This window comes from Marasmius oreades, chromosome 9, assembly GCF_018924745.1.
Source record: "Marasmius oreades isolate 03SP1 chromosome 9, whole genome shotgun sequence".
Classification (NCBI taxonomy): domain Eukaryota; kingdom Fungi; phylum Basidiomycota; class Agaricomycetes; order Agaricales; family Marasmiaceae; genus Marasmius; species Marasmius oreades.
The window spans coordinates 1,024,739-1,037,653 of NC_057331.1; positions in this window are offsets into that span (position 1 = coordinate 1,024,739).

Genomic DNA, 12,915 nt, shown 5'->3' on the forward strand with positions numbered 1-12,915 from the left:
CATTTCTTAATTATGGCCTCATCATTCCGTAGATGATTTCAACAGCCTCGAGGCTTTAATTTCCGTAGATCTGGAATATTCTACAACATTCTGCGATGTTCTACGGTCATGTGCTGGTTCATATGTTGGATTTGGCTATAAAAACCGCAGCAGTTGGACTTAGCAGAAAATTTCTTTCCTCCCTTCTCCCACCTGCTCTACGGTCGCTCTTCGCCGCCGCTCTTCAAATCGTCTTCACCACCGCTCTCAACGTTCTCGAGGTGAGTGGGGACAATCTACGGAGGCTTCGGAGTCTGCTCCGAGGCCCGTAGATTGTTTTCGCTTTTCTTATTGTTTTTACGGTGTCGCATACTAATGCGACGCCGTAGATCATAGACAAATGCCTTCCGCACAAGAGAAGGGCAAAGGCAAAGCCGTAGAGGCTGAGCCTTATGTTCCATCACCGATTATAATTGATGTGCTGGAGTCGCAACTTCAGCGGGTACACCTCTGGTTCGGTAGCCTCAACAACAGGTTAATAGCCAAGTTTACTGAAGAACCAGACATGCTTGAGGAGTTCCGTAAGAACAGTAGTCTCCTGGTAAGTCCTGGATCTTATTTCTGCTCAATTCTCAATCTAATTTCGCTGTAGGGGGATCTACGCCGACAAACAATCCGCCTGGCACCTGCTGACTGGATATCGCCTGCCTTCTCAATGCTGGCTACGGCTTCTGAGCTGGCCGACCGATGGCAGGTTCCCTACGATGACTGGATGTTCGATGAGGAAGACCGAGCTGCCTTGATCGAGGCTTTTGGCGTAAGTCTTCCTTTTCTTCTCATTTTATATTCTCAATTCATTTTTGTTCCAGAGATTTGACTTTGACCAGGATATTCCAACCTATTATCTGCCTAATGCACCAAGGTCAGAACCTCTCCCTACGGTAAGATCGTCTCATCTTCTATTTCAGCAACTTAGGCTAAATCCTTTCGGCCGTAGCCTCTTCCTCGCCTAGTTCCTGCAGTCCCAGGGGTAGCTTCAAGCTCCCGGGCCGTTATGGGTTCATCTCTAGCGACCACTGCTCTTGGTTCATCCAGGGCAGCTGGCACTTCTTCCATTTCGGTTGCTGGACCGTCCAAACCAGCTCGTAAACGCAAGGTAATGCACTCTCTTTTCGTTTGTTATCATTCTAACTCCAATTCTAGGCTCCTGATTCGCCTACGGCGGACCCTTCTCAGTCCAAGCGGCCCAAGCCTACAAAGGCTTTTGTCAAGAGCGTTGCGTTTGTGGAATCTTCGTCCGAGGAGGGTTCTCCTCCTCCAAGGGTGAGTTTTTCTCTCCTCCATTCATATGTTATTTTACTGACTTTGTTTCTAGCCATATCACACTCGGTCTTGGACCAAGAAAGTCGCCGTAGCTTCTGATTCAGAGGCTAGGGTGGCTGATCAGTCATCCGATCCTTCTCCATCCCGAGCCAAGGGAAAACGAAAAGGTCAAGGGTCCAATTCAAATCGCCCTGGAACCTCTGTAGACGATCTCTGGACGTCTTCAGCTCCTTCTCATGTATTTCCCGAGCGTTGGATCAGAGAAGCTCGCAGTAAGTTTCTCATCCCTTTCGTACTCTATCGAATTCTTACACCGTAGCACAGATATGGACTTGCAGTTCAATTTTGAGGAAGCAAAATTGAGCTTCAAGTCGATCGTAGCTGCTGGTCGTTCCGTCTCTTTCGCGAGTACCATTCATTTCTTCATTTACTCTTTTCTCATATTCAATCTTAGTTCGATCGTCTTTCGCCGTGCAATCGATGCACATATTTTGGTTACGCAGACTGCCGACCAATCTGGGCTCCGAGTGGAAAGACCGGCCGTAGGCCCACTTGCCAACGATGCTTCTCGGGAAAGCAGAAGTGTTCATACTTCGACGCCGATGATTCTCGTACTGGGGCAAAGAAAATTGAAATCGCGTCCAGCAACAACATCTGTAAGTGCTTCTTTTGCTCCGTAGATCAGGTTTAATCTTTCTTTCAGTTCTAGCTAAGGTAGTCCATCGACTTCGACGCGAGTTCAAGGCCTTCGATCAGGCCCGAATGGCTCAGATCGCGGCGTACAACTCCGGCCGGCTTATCTGGGAGGATATCCAAACCAGCCAACAAATGCTACGGGCAGCTGGGCGTGATCCCGTTGAGGTTCTGAAGGGTCTTCAAGAAGACAAAGACTTCAAAATGTCCTCAGATCAAATCAAGGCGCTCGGCAAAGTACTTGGCTGGCCTATTGCAGGTACTCAAGCCTCTGTGGCTTCCAACGATCTACGCTCTCCGCCCGTAGAAGATGAGGCTGAGGAGTCTGCTCCTCTTCTATCTACGGTTCATAATTCTTCTTTCGTTTCTCTAATTTATGTTTCTTATCGTTTCTTCTAGGAACCCCTGCCTTCATTATCTGAAGAGGTTTCAGTTCCCGTAGTCGTTCCTGAGCCCGAGCTCGAAGTTCCTGGGGAGGCAGAGGAGGAAGAGGATCAGAGTTCTTCTTCTGAACCTCCAGTTGAACCCGTGAGTCTTTCCTTTTATTCATACTATTTCAACTTCTTATAACTGCTAGGCTGAGCCTACAGCGGCTATGCTCATCGACAAGGAAGCAGAGGAGGCAGTAAGTCTGTCTTCTATCCTCCGTAGACTGCATCTAAAACATCTCTTTTCTAGAGCACTGACCATGACTCCAGCGCCGGTGAGGAAATCGAAGTCCCCGCCCCTCTTAGCAGGCGCAAGCTGAAGAGCAAGATGTTTTGGGCTAAGTGTAGCCAACTGGCCAAGCTCAAGAAGCGGGCTACCTGGTAAGTAGTCTCTTCAACTATTGTTCTTATTACTAACCGTTCCCTAGAGTAGTGACTTCTACGGGATCGATCTTTCTTTTTGTATTCAAGGACAGACTTTTCTGCCTTATCATCTGATCTTCTTATCTTGTATTAATAGCTTACATTTACTGTAGCTTTTTCTTGGTTCATCTTGTACTGGACTATAAGTCCTCCTTTCTTGTATTTTTGGTACGCGCTACGGCGCCTAAATTCTCTATTTGTACTATTGTCATATCTTGTATTTCAAATTAAAACTTGTTTGATTTGACAACAGTGTGAGCTAAGTTCAAACTAGTTTGACTTGAAACTCTACTTGCTAAGTTAAAGTCTCATCAGCCGTAGCTCACGTATCTCTATGCTCGGAGTTAGATGAATCTATCCGTAGCACATTGTTCAATCATTCTTATCGCTATGCATCTCTCACGTAGCTTCTCGCTTATAAGTTTTTCTTAAGCGATGATTATCTTTTCAGGATCTGTAGATATACCAGTATGTTCATGTAGGTGTCCAAATCGCAAAACTTGAATCTACGGTCAAATTTTCAGGAACCTAAGGTACCTCTCCCCCAAAGAAATGTGCAGTCAACTCCTGTTGACTAGATGTTGGATCCGGGAGTCCTTTAGGACCATAAGGTAGAAAAAGTCATCTACGGCTGGATAGTAGGGCGTAAAAGGTATAAAAGGTTGACCGTAGATAGTCAATTCTTCACTACCCAGCTCTACCAGCATTCGTAGTAACCAATTCTCAACTCTTACATTCTCATCTCAATTTAAACATGTCCACTCGTAGCGAATTTGTTCCCACCAAAATTTGGGTTGAACGCGCTGCTCCGATCGTTGAACAAGTCAGCCAGTTGCGTCCCTACGCTAACAAACTGTCCGCCGAGCTGTTCACCAAACAGCTTCTCGATGTTGTGGTACGTTTAGCACCGCTCTTTCTTCTCTGTTTCATTGCAATGCTTCTGCCGTAGGTTCAGACCAAGCTCCAAAGCTACCAGTCTGCCAAAGACGATGTCGCGTTCGATCTTTATCGCAACGTCGTCGAGATGGTCACCACCGACATCGAGCAGTTCTCTCTCGATAAGAGCGTTGACTTCGCAAAGGCCAAGTCCTTCTACGTCGAGATGTGCGCTGTGCGCAACAAGGCATCTGCTATCAAGCGCAAGAATGTAAGCTCTCATTCTATTAATATTTCTAATTTTTGATATTGACTTCGCCGTAGGGAGCTAGCTCTTCTCGCAACGAAGCTACTATTGAAATCTCTGATACTGAAGAGGCAAACACTAAAGTAAGCCCTTCAGTTCGTTCTAAACCTATCTACGGCTCAATCCTTTTACCAGAATGACGACTTCAAGATGAAGGACGCCACTAAAGGGAAGGATCCTATGAAAATTCGCATTTCCAAGAAGAAAGAGGTCCGTAGATCGCATTATTCGTTTCATATAAATCATTTCTAATCTTTCCGTAGATCGAAGTAAAGCCTGCTAAGAAGGCTCGTATCGATAAGGCAGGCGTAGACCTTACGCCCGAATCCGAGGGTGAGTGTCCACCTTGGGACTGTCCTCTCTTTATTCGTGGCTGTAGCATCACTTATGACAACTTGTTGGACAGAGGAGAAGAAATGCAGAGAGTCTACGCATCTCTCTGTACTCAAGGTCATAGCCAGCATGCCGGCCCATTTTGGTATGGACTCCCTTTCTGCGTCCGACCTCGCCGCCATTCAGACCCTCCTCCGTACGGAGGTCAATGCATCGGCCTTTTCAATCCTTCACCAAGGAGCAGCGTACCGGGCAGCCTACGAAAAACTCGTCGAGGCAAATCAGCTAGTCCTTTCCCGCCTCGCCCTTTCCGTCGAACAGTCGGCTACGTCGACTTCAACACAGGAGAGGTCTACAAACCAGCCTACTGAGGCGGATGCAGGTGCTCCTATGGAGTCTATTCAGTAGTGTATCTTTCCGTAGATCACTCTATAACAATGGCTGGCTGTAGCGATAAACGGTGTCCGCTCCTTTCATATTACTGTCATTTCGTATACTTGTGCACTAGTTAGATTTTATTAAAATCTAACTGGATTTTTCGGTTTCATATGTTCAGTCAGATCTGAGAGAATCTAACTTTCTTCTTAGCAGACCTAGTAACTCTTACTGGATCGTCCATTGGATCCTCAGATTCGCTAGGTAGCTCAATTTCATTATCATTTTCTGCCGTAGCTGAGGCATTACCATTCAGCCTCAAGTTTTGAGCCCTGTCAAAGATGTAGTCCATTCCAAGTTCGTACTCAGTTGGTTCATCTTCGTTAGCCATGGCTTCTAACTCATCTTTAGATAGCTGAATTAAATCTTTTATTTCCGTAGGAAGGTCAATGTGGTATCGCGCCGTGTGAGGTAGGATGCGAAAGGCTCCATATTTTCCCCGTAGCAACGTTCCATCCATTTCCGCTAAGATATAAGAGCCACCTTTAGTACGTCGAATGACTACGCAAGGCCCAAAGTATCTAGGGAACATTTTCCTATCCAAGTTCTTTTCAATAGCGGTATTCCGTACTTGAACCAAGTCTCCGGGTTCAAAGTTTAAGGGTTTTATAGTATGTATATATTCCCGTTCGTACTTGATCAAGCGTCTACGCTTTTCTTCTGTAATTCTATCTCGCATAGCTGTTACATGTGTTCTGTGTTTAGCCAGAGCTTGCGCTCGAAAACCAATTAACTCTTCTCGTGATAGAAACCTATTGGGTAGTTTCACTAGCCACGTAGATTCCACAATATCAAGCGGTAGTATAGGTTCTGCACCGGTAACAAAGAAGTAGGGGGAGCAACCTAGGTCCTTCCTAGTTGTTACTCTATCCGCCCACAAAATATGCTTCAAAAACCAGTACCATTTCGCAAGGTCTCCAGCTACGGCTTTTGAAAGCGCGCTCCGTAGATCGAAATGCGCTCTCTCAATCTTTCCGTTTGCTTGAGAATTGTACGGTGAAATCTTAATGCTATGGACGCCGTATTTGTCCGTAAGCCACCTTGCCATAGCAATCATTTGTGGTGCATTATCCGTAACAACCTCCTCGGGACAACCCCATCTACTAATGATATCGTCAAAAAACCACTCTGCGAGTATTCTGGCTGTATCACTTTGAATAGCCCTTGCTTCGGACCATCTCGATAGTGCGCATCGTCCGTGAACAATCAGTTTACAACTGTTGCTAGCGGGAGTCATACTTAAAACATCTACATGGATCACTTGGAACAGCGATGGTGTGTGAGTAACCACTGGTGGTATTCTCAAAAGATCAAGCCTTCGATCCTGGCATTCTTGACAGCTACGGACAAACCAATCTATGTCCTTGTCCATATGCGGCCACCAAAATCGTTTCTCCATGATCGACTTAGTCGCAAACATTCCTTTATGTCCTAGATGATCATGACTTGCTACGAGCATCCACATCCTCTTATCAGGAACTACATACAACCTATGTTGTGTAGAACCATCCATAGACCGTTTGTAAAGTCTCCCATCGGGGTCTAGAAAGAATTTCGATCCCAATGTAATGAAACTGTTCATTTCGTTTTTAGATAACTCGCTTACAAAATCTGCTTCGGGATCTAGAAGCCACTCTTCAATTTGTGGAACTTTCTCATCGAACCTTTTAATCTCATTCGTATATTCATGTATAGGCTTATATGGATGAGAATCATTCCAACTGTCATCTACGGCGGGCAGAACCACTGGTACTTGCTTCAAAAATGTTGAAACATAGTCTGGAGGTTTCCGTAGCGCCCAATTTCTTATCTTATCTACAAAGTTTGCTTCGTCTACGGCAGACCGTAAGTCTTCTAAATAGCAAAAGACAGATGTAGCCAACTTTGTTTCTCTCTCAGCTAATGAAACCAAATAACCTGACCGCGGATCTATATCATCCTTGAACGTATCAATGTCAAAAGGTTCATCCTCGATTCCATGTCCCATTCGAAACTTTACTGGCTGACCATCGTCGTCGACCAGGAATTCTTCCCATCCTTCTGGTCTAGGCGTAGATATCCCACCAGGAGGAGGTCTCGAAAGTCCATCTGGACCATGTACAAGTCCTTTAATATGAACTAGTTCAAAATGATAGAGTCTGATCTCTTCAATCCACCGGTTAATGCTAGCATTCGGAGCACTGTCCGGATTGTTCAACATTCCTTTGATATAGCTGGCGTCCGTTTCTACGGTCAATGGTCTACATCCAAAAGTCTGATACTTCGACGCTCGTAGCGCCATAAGTAACCCGTAGAGCTCTCTTTTAGGTTGTGAGAAGCGAGCTTCTCTTTCATTGAACGTTATAGACCCAAAGTAATTGTAGAACTTCATTTTTGGATTTTCAGGGTCTACTTGGTACAAGTAATAGCCTACACCGTGCCAAGACGAATCTACGGCCAAAGTGATACCCATCGGATTCTTATAGTCAATGGGCCGTAGCGCGGGTGCATCACGGATTCCATCTTGAACCTCTCGGACAGCTTCACAAGCTTCCTCGTTCATTTCAAATGGTACAAAAGCTCCAGTGAGCTTATTCAATGGTCTTGTCTTCTTAGCGTAGTCCTTAATGAACATGCGCATCTGTCCTGCAATCCCCAGAAATGATCGAATATCAGTTTTGCTTCTGAAGTTTTTCGGATCCCAAGAGAGAATGATCTCTGCAAACTTCTCTACAGGTTTTTCACCGTCGTAGGACACTCTATGACCTACTACCATTCCTTCAGCGCAACAAATGAAAGCCTTCGGACCTGAAAAGGTACCTCCCACATACTTCATTCGCTGAACTATTCGATTCACGTTCTGTAAATGCTCCCAAACGAATCTACGGATGCCTGGATTCTCAGGGATCACCTCGTAGCCTCCGTCTGGTAACTCATATCTAGTACTCGGTCCTCGTATAGGTACGTCGTCAATGTATGGTCTAGTAACATGAGGAATTTCTTCCCGTAGAATGTACGTTACATCCTCATGAAACAAAGGGACTGAATTAGTCCATCCCATAGGTAGTTTCACTAATCTATAGGGGCCAAAGGGCGTTTGGAACGTAGTAAAGTCTCTCGATTCCTCGTCGATAAGCCTTTCATCGTAGCCAACCCAAATGTCTAACATTCCTATACATGCTCTTCCGGAAAAGCTACTAGCAATCTCAGCTGTTCCAGGTGGAATCCCAGAATGCTGAATCGTGACTGCATTCAATGGTTCTAATGAATGAACCAGCCGTAGACTCTTTCCATCTTTCTTTAGTACCATGAACCACTTCGATTGATACGACGACGTAGTAGGTTCGTATACTCCTGCTGCGATTTTGTCCTTCAAAATCTGGCAGACTTCTTCGTAAATCCCAGGTGGAATAGGGATATTACGCTCAACCCAGGGCTTGTGAGGCAACACTGGAAACTTAATCGGCGGGAAGAAATCTGTACGAAATGTTCCACCTTCGTCTGCACTCCAAGCGAATCCTTTCTCTTGGATTTTCATCAGATGGTGTACCAATTTCATTTCTTCGGGCCATAGAAAGCCTTCATTATGATTCTTTTCTATGATTTCCTTATGTTCTTCTGTATACCGTTCTCCTGGACTGAACTCAGGAGGGTGCGGCGATAGTACTGGCATCCCTTCAAGCGGTAATGGGCGAGGAATACCACTCAAGAGTCAACCTAATATCAGAGCTACGGGAGTAGCACCAACACCAAATCAACCCAAAAACTAGTAAACCTCCATGTAAAGTCTATCAATAACTCTACACACCAGGAAAGATTGCAAGGGTGGACTGCTTGGCAAAGGTTACGCACAAGATCACAGTCTCAGTACCGTATGAAGTTCTTATGAAATCAATGTGTAACTGCAAGTGTAAAAACACCACAGCTACGGGATTCTAAGGTTTGTAGGGGCTCTGTTTTATTGTCCAGTGGACTAAGTGGGACTATGAATTTCGTCTACGGTAAGACTAATTCGAACGATTGGAGACTATTGCCCTCGACGGACACGAAAACTAAGTCCTCGGCGGACACGAACGCTAAGACCCTCGACGGATCACGAAACAGTAATCAAGACCTCGGCGGCCTACGGACGGACAGTTCTCTAGTTTTTGACCTCGACGGTCTCGTATAGTTCAAATCAAATCTTATCGTTTCACTGCACAAAGACAGGGCAAATCTCTCTATTGGTGTCAAGAGCAGTTACTCACGGGCAACCCACTCAGGACTTTCCTATGCACGGGTAGTACTTTTTTATCTACGGATACATGAGCTGCTTTTATACTACTTCTACGCTAGCTTTGTAATCCTATCTCTACTTGTTCTATCTCTAAAAATAATGCACCGTAGCTACGAATCCATGCAGAGTCTTATCGCTAGGGACTGCTACATGTGCAGAATCTTGTCTACGGAGCTTTTCCGTATTCGAATCATATGTTTTGGACCAATCTGGACCGTTCTTCATTCTTGTTTCAGCATGTAGAATGGACCTACATAGGCGTACCATATGGTATTTCCTGCCTACGGACCTTATCCTGTATTTCGACGTTATCAAATCATATGGACTTTGTGTGTCCAAGTAGTTCCAGCATATGGATCCAGAGTTCCGAATCGCCATAGCACATGAACAGTGTGGACTCCGAGATCCGTTGTTCATTCCTGCCTGGTTCCTAGGTACTCTATCTGTGATCTGGGATCTGTATCATGTCTTTTTGTCTTTTCCTCAGATCAGGACTCGATCTACGGTCATATCAAATTTCTCCTAGTCTGTGTGGTCCTATGTCCGATTTCTTGTCAACTAAATCCCCCATAGAAGTAGGTACTCCTAGTATGAAGGTCTTTTGACTTTGTTAAGTTCTGCTACAAACGGTTCTGTGAAGACTACAAGTCTTCTAATAGTACAATCCCTTGATATGCCAGTGCATAGTAGAATGTAGAGAGTAGAACTTGGTGAATTACCGCTTAAGTCCTCTGCTCATAGTGTTCTACAGGTTTCAAACGGTCATACAGTTTTCTGACACGATCTACGGCTCTCTCTAACTGGTCTAGCTGCGCCGACGGCACATCCTACTAGCGGCACTAGCTTTAACTAGCAATTCGGGCTCACTCTAGTTCTTAATACGATAAATATCGCTCCGTAGCACTGTTTTAAAGTGCAAAAAGAACCTTGTAGCATAGTCAACTAAGTCGCATTAGCGGATCCCCAGTAATATTCCTAAGAACTCGGAATTCTTCTGGCATCTTAGCCAATTGTGGCCGGACTTTAAGTGCTACTGGCTTATATTTTCCGTAGACCGACTGAACTGTATGTTTTCCAAGTGCCGTAGCACCCTGGGAAACATAGTTCTCACGCTCCATAGACTGCGAGCTACTCAAGAATGTGCTATATGAATTCGTAGGAAGACTTTCTCTCGAAAGCTTTCCTTCTAAGTTGCGTAGAGCAAGCCCCATCTCTTGTACACACGCATCAAGTTCGATAACGTAGGCATTCAGAGAGTCCGTAGACGATAGAATCTCATCTATCGGGGTTTCGCCTGTATAAAGGTCCTTAGGAAAGTTGTCTATAGTCCCGTAGACTTGCAACCATCTTTCCCTATGAAAAGCTAGTTCATTGAACAAGGTCTTTCCACGTTTCTCAGGATCCTTAGCTAACCTATCCAAATCCAAGGCTATACATTCGTCGGTTTGGTAGTGATTTTCATACATCCTTTGATGATAGTCTACTAGCGTAGATGCTTCATTTAGCATTGTATCAAATGCATTTTCATTTTCAACTGCACCCCCTACAAAACTTTGTAGTCGGAGCAACGGGGGTATCAATCTATTTGGATTTTCTTCGATTTTCGACGCACCAGCGAGATCCTTGAAATTCGTACTAAGCGAATCAACAAGTTCACATAGACTATGGGTATCTTGAGCCTTCAAGAGTAAAGCTCTGCCATCTATGGCGACCTCACTAAGCTCATCTATCTTATCTTGTTGAGAAGAGTCTGATCGATGTGCCAATTTTTGGCTGTTGAAGCCTTCGAGGGTTGAACCTCTTCTAGTAGTACAAAGCAACCGTTCTCGTTCCGTAGATTCACCGTGTATGGAATCTAGGGAATTCGAAACTAGTGCTGATGAATATAAAGAAGGAAAACTGTCCGTAGCACAAGGAGAAATAGAAGCACTGTTTTTGTGTTTTGTATCTTCTGTGTGTTTTTGGTCTTTTTCGTTTATATCATTGTTTTTCATCACTCTCGAATCAGACTGACTAGTAGTCCTTTCACTATTTGAAGCTTCTATGAAGGCTCCAGCCAGCTCCGTAGGAGAGAATTTTGTATTTATCAAATTTTTATATTTTTCAATTCGTGGAACACCGTGAGCATCTACGGATATTTGTAGAGCCACCTCTCCTTGATCCTCTATCAATTCATCAAGGTGGACTGAAAATTTGAAGATTCAGTCCCTCGTTGTTCTCTTTCTTTCTGCGCTTCCTCTGAACTCTGCGTCCGTAGGGTTGGTTCCCGCTTAGGTTTTATCTTAATACCTTCCCCTCTCATGTATGTAGGGATGACACTTTGAATTCCTTTGTTTGGGCATGAAACCGTAACCCACTGATCTCCATCCTTGAAGTTTTGCACTTTCGATTCCGTTAGGACATCGAAAGGTCTACCCAAGAGAATCTGAAAGGGAGCTTTCTCCACCACATGAAGTTGCAAGTATACTGTTACTTCACCAAACTTGAAAGGTACATTTCTGCATACTCCCAGTGTCGGTTTCAGTTGTCCATTGGCCGACTGCATGTGAATCACTGAATTCGGATCCCATTGCAAGCCTAATCCTTGAGCAACCCATGCGTCAATCGCGATTATTTGCGATCCACCATCGATCACCGCTTCTACTCTTTCCGTAGAACCGTTAACCTCAGGAAATACACATCTGAGTCCCTCGGACAATCCAGCTACTATCACGACCTTCTGTTTTTCTTCAGAATCTAACTCGGTGCGATAAACTTCCACCACATCTCGGTGAACTACTGAACCCGCTTCCAATCCGTCTTCTTCCTCTTCTAAGGTTTCGAACGAATCTACGGTCTCAATATTATCTACTTTCACAAACTCCGCTTCTTCATCAAAAGGTCCCTCAGCCGCCGTAGAGTCTTTTATCGGATAGTCTAACGTTTGAAGGAACGCTTTATAGTTCTTCGTTTGAACGTGCTTATTCCTAACTCGCCGTAGCAATGCCTTTCGGAACTCTTCTGAAGCCGTGAGCTTGTTCAAGCAGACACTAGCCGGATTGGCCATCATTTGGTCAATTAGGTCTTGTATCACCCGTTGCTTATATCTTTTCGTTTCAACATTTTGAAGATTTTCCGTAGACGCTTTCTTCACGTTTTCAGATTGAACCTTCTTAGATTTTGAAGCACCCTTGTCTTCAGGAATTACGCTTCGGGGCAATACAGAATCCCTTGGTTGTGGGACACGTTCTACGGGCTGAATTTTATCGAATACCCTAGGTGGCGGAGTAGAAGGACGTCTATCGACCTGCGACGGAGGTTCTTCTTCATCTGATTCTGCTTCATCTTCTTCTTCAGAGACCTCTTCCTCGAAAGGCTTTCTCTGGGGTATCACATACGGTTGTTTTCTTAAGAACGACGGCGTAGATATCACTACTTGGGGTTTTGGTGGTAATTTTATTTTTTTGGGGTCCTCCGGTCTCCTCTGGGTATCTCGAGATCTATCTCTCTTATCTGAGGAGTCCATCATTGGACCTTTTAGTTTTTTGAGCTGTCGCCCGACTGGCGACGAGTCTCTACCTCCAAAGCAGCAATTCTCTGTAACAAAACTTCTATCGTAGGCACAGATTGACGGTCTGGGAGATCATCATCAAGATCCAAGTCTCCCTGTAAGAAGAAACTGGTCTTTTCAGCACCTGGCCATCCCTTCTCTCTAGCGATAGCTCTAATTCTGTCTGCTCGTGATTCTTTCTTCACTGGATCAGGCGATGGGAGGTTATTCCCATCGTACATCTCCAATCTATTCGTATGTTCATTCTTAACTATCCACTTCTTCTGGGATAGCTCTTGTGCTTGCCTGCATTCTCTCCAGAAATGCCCGGGTT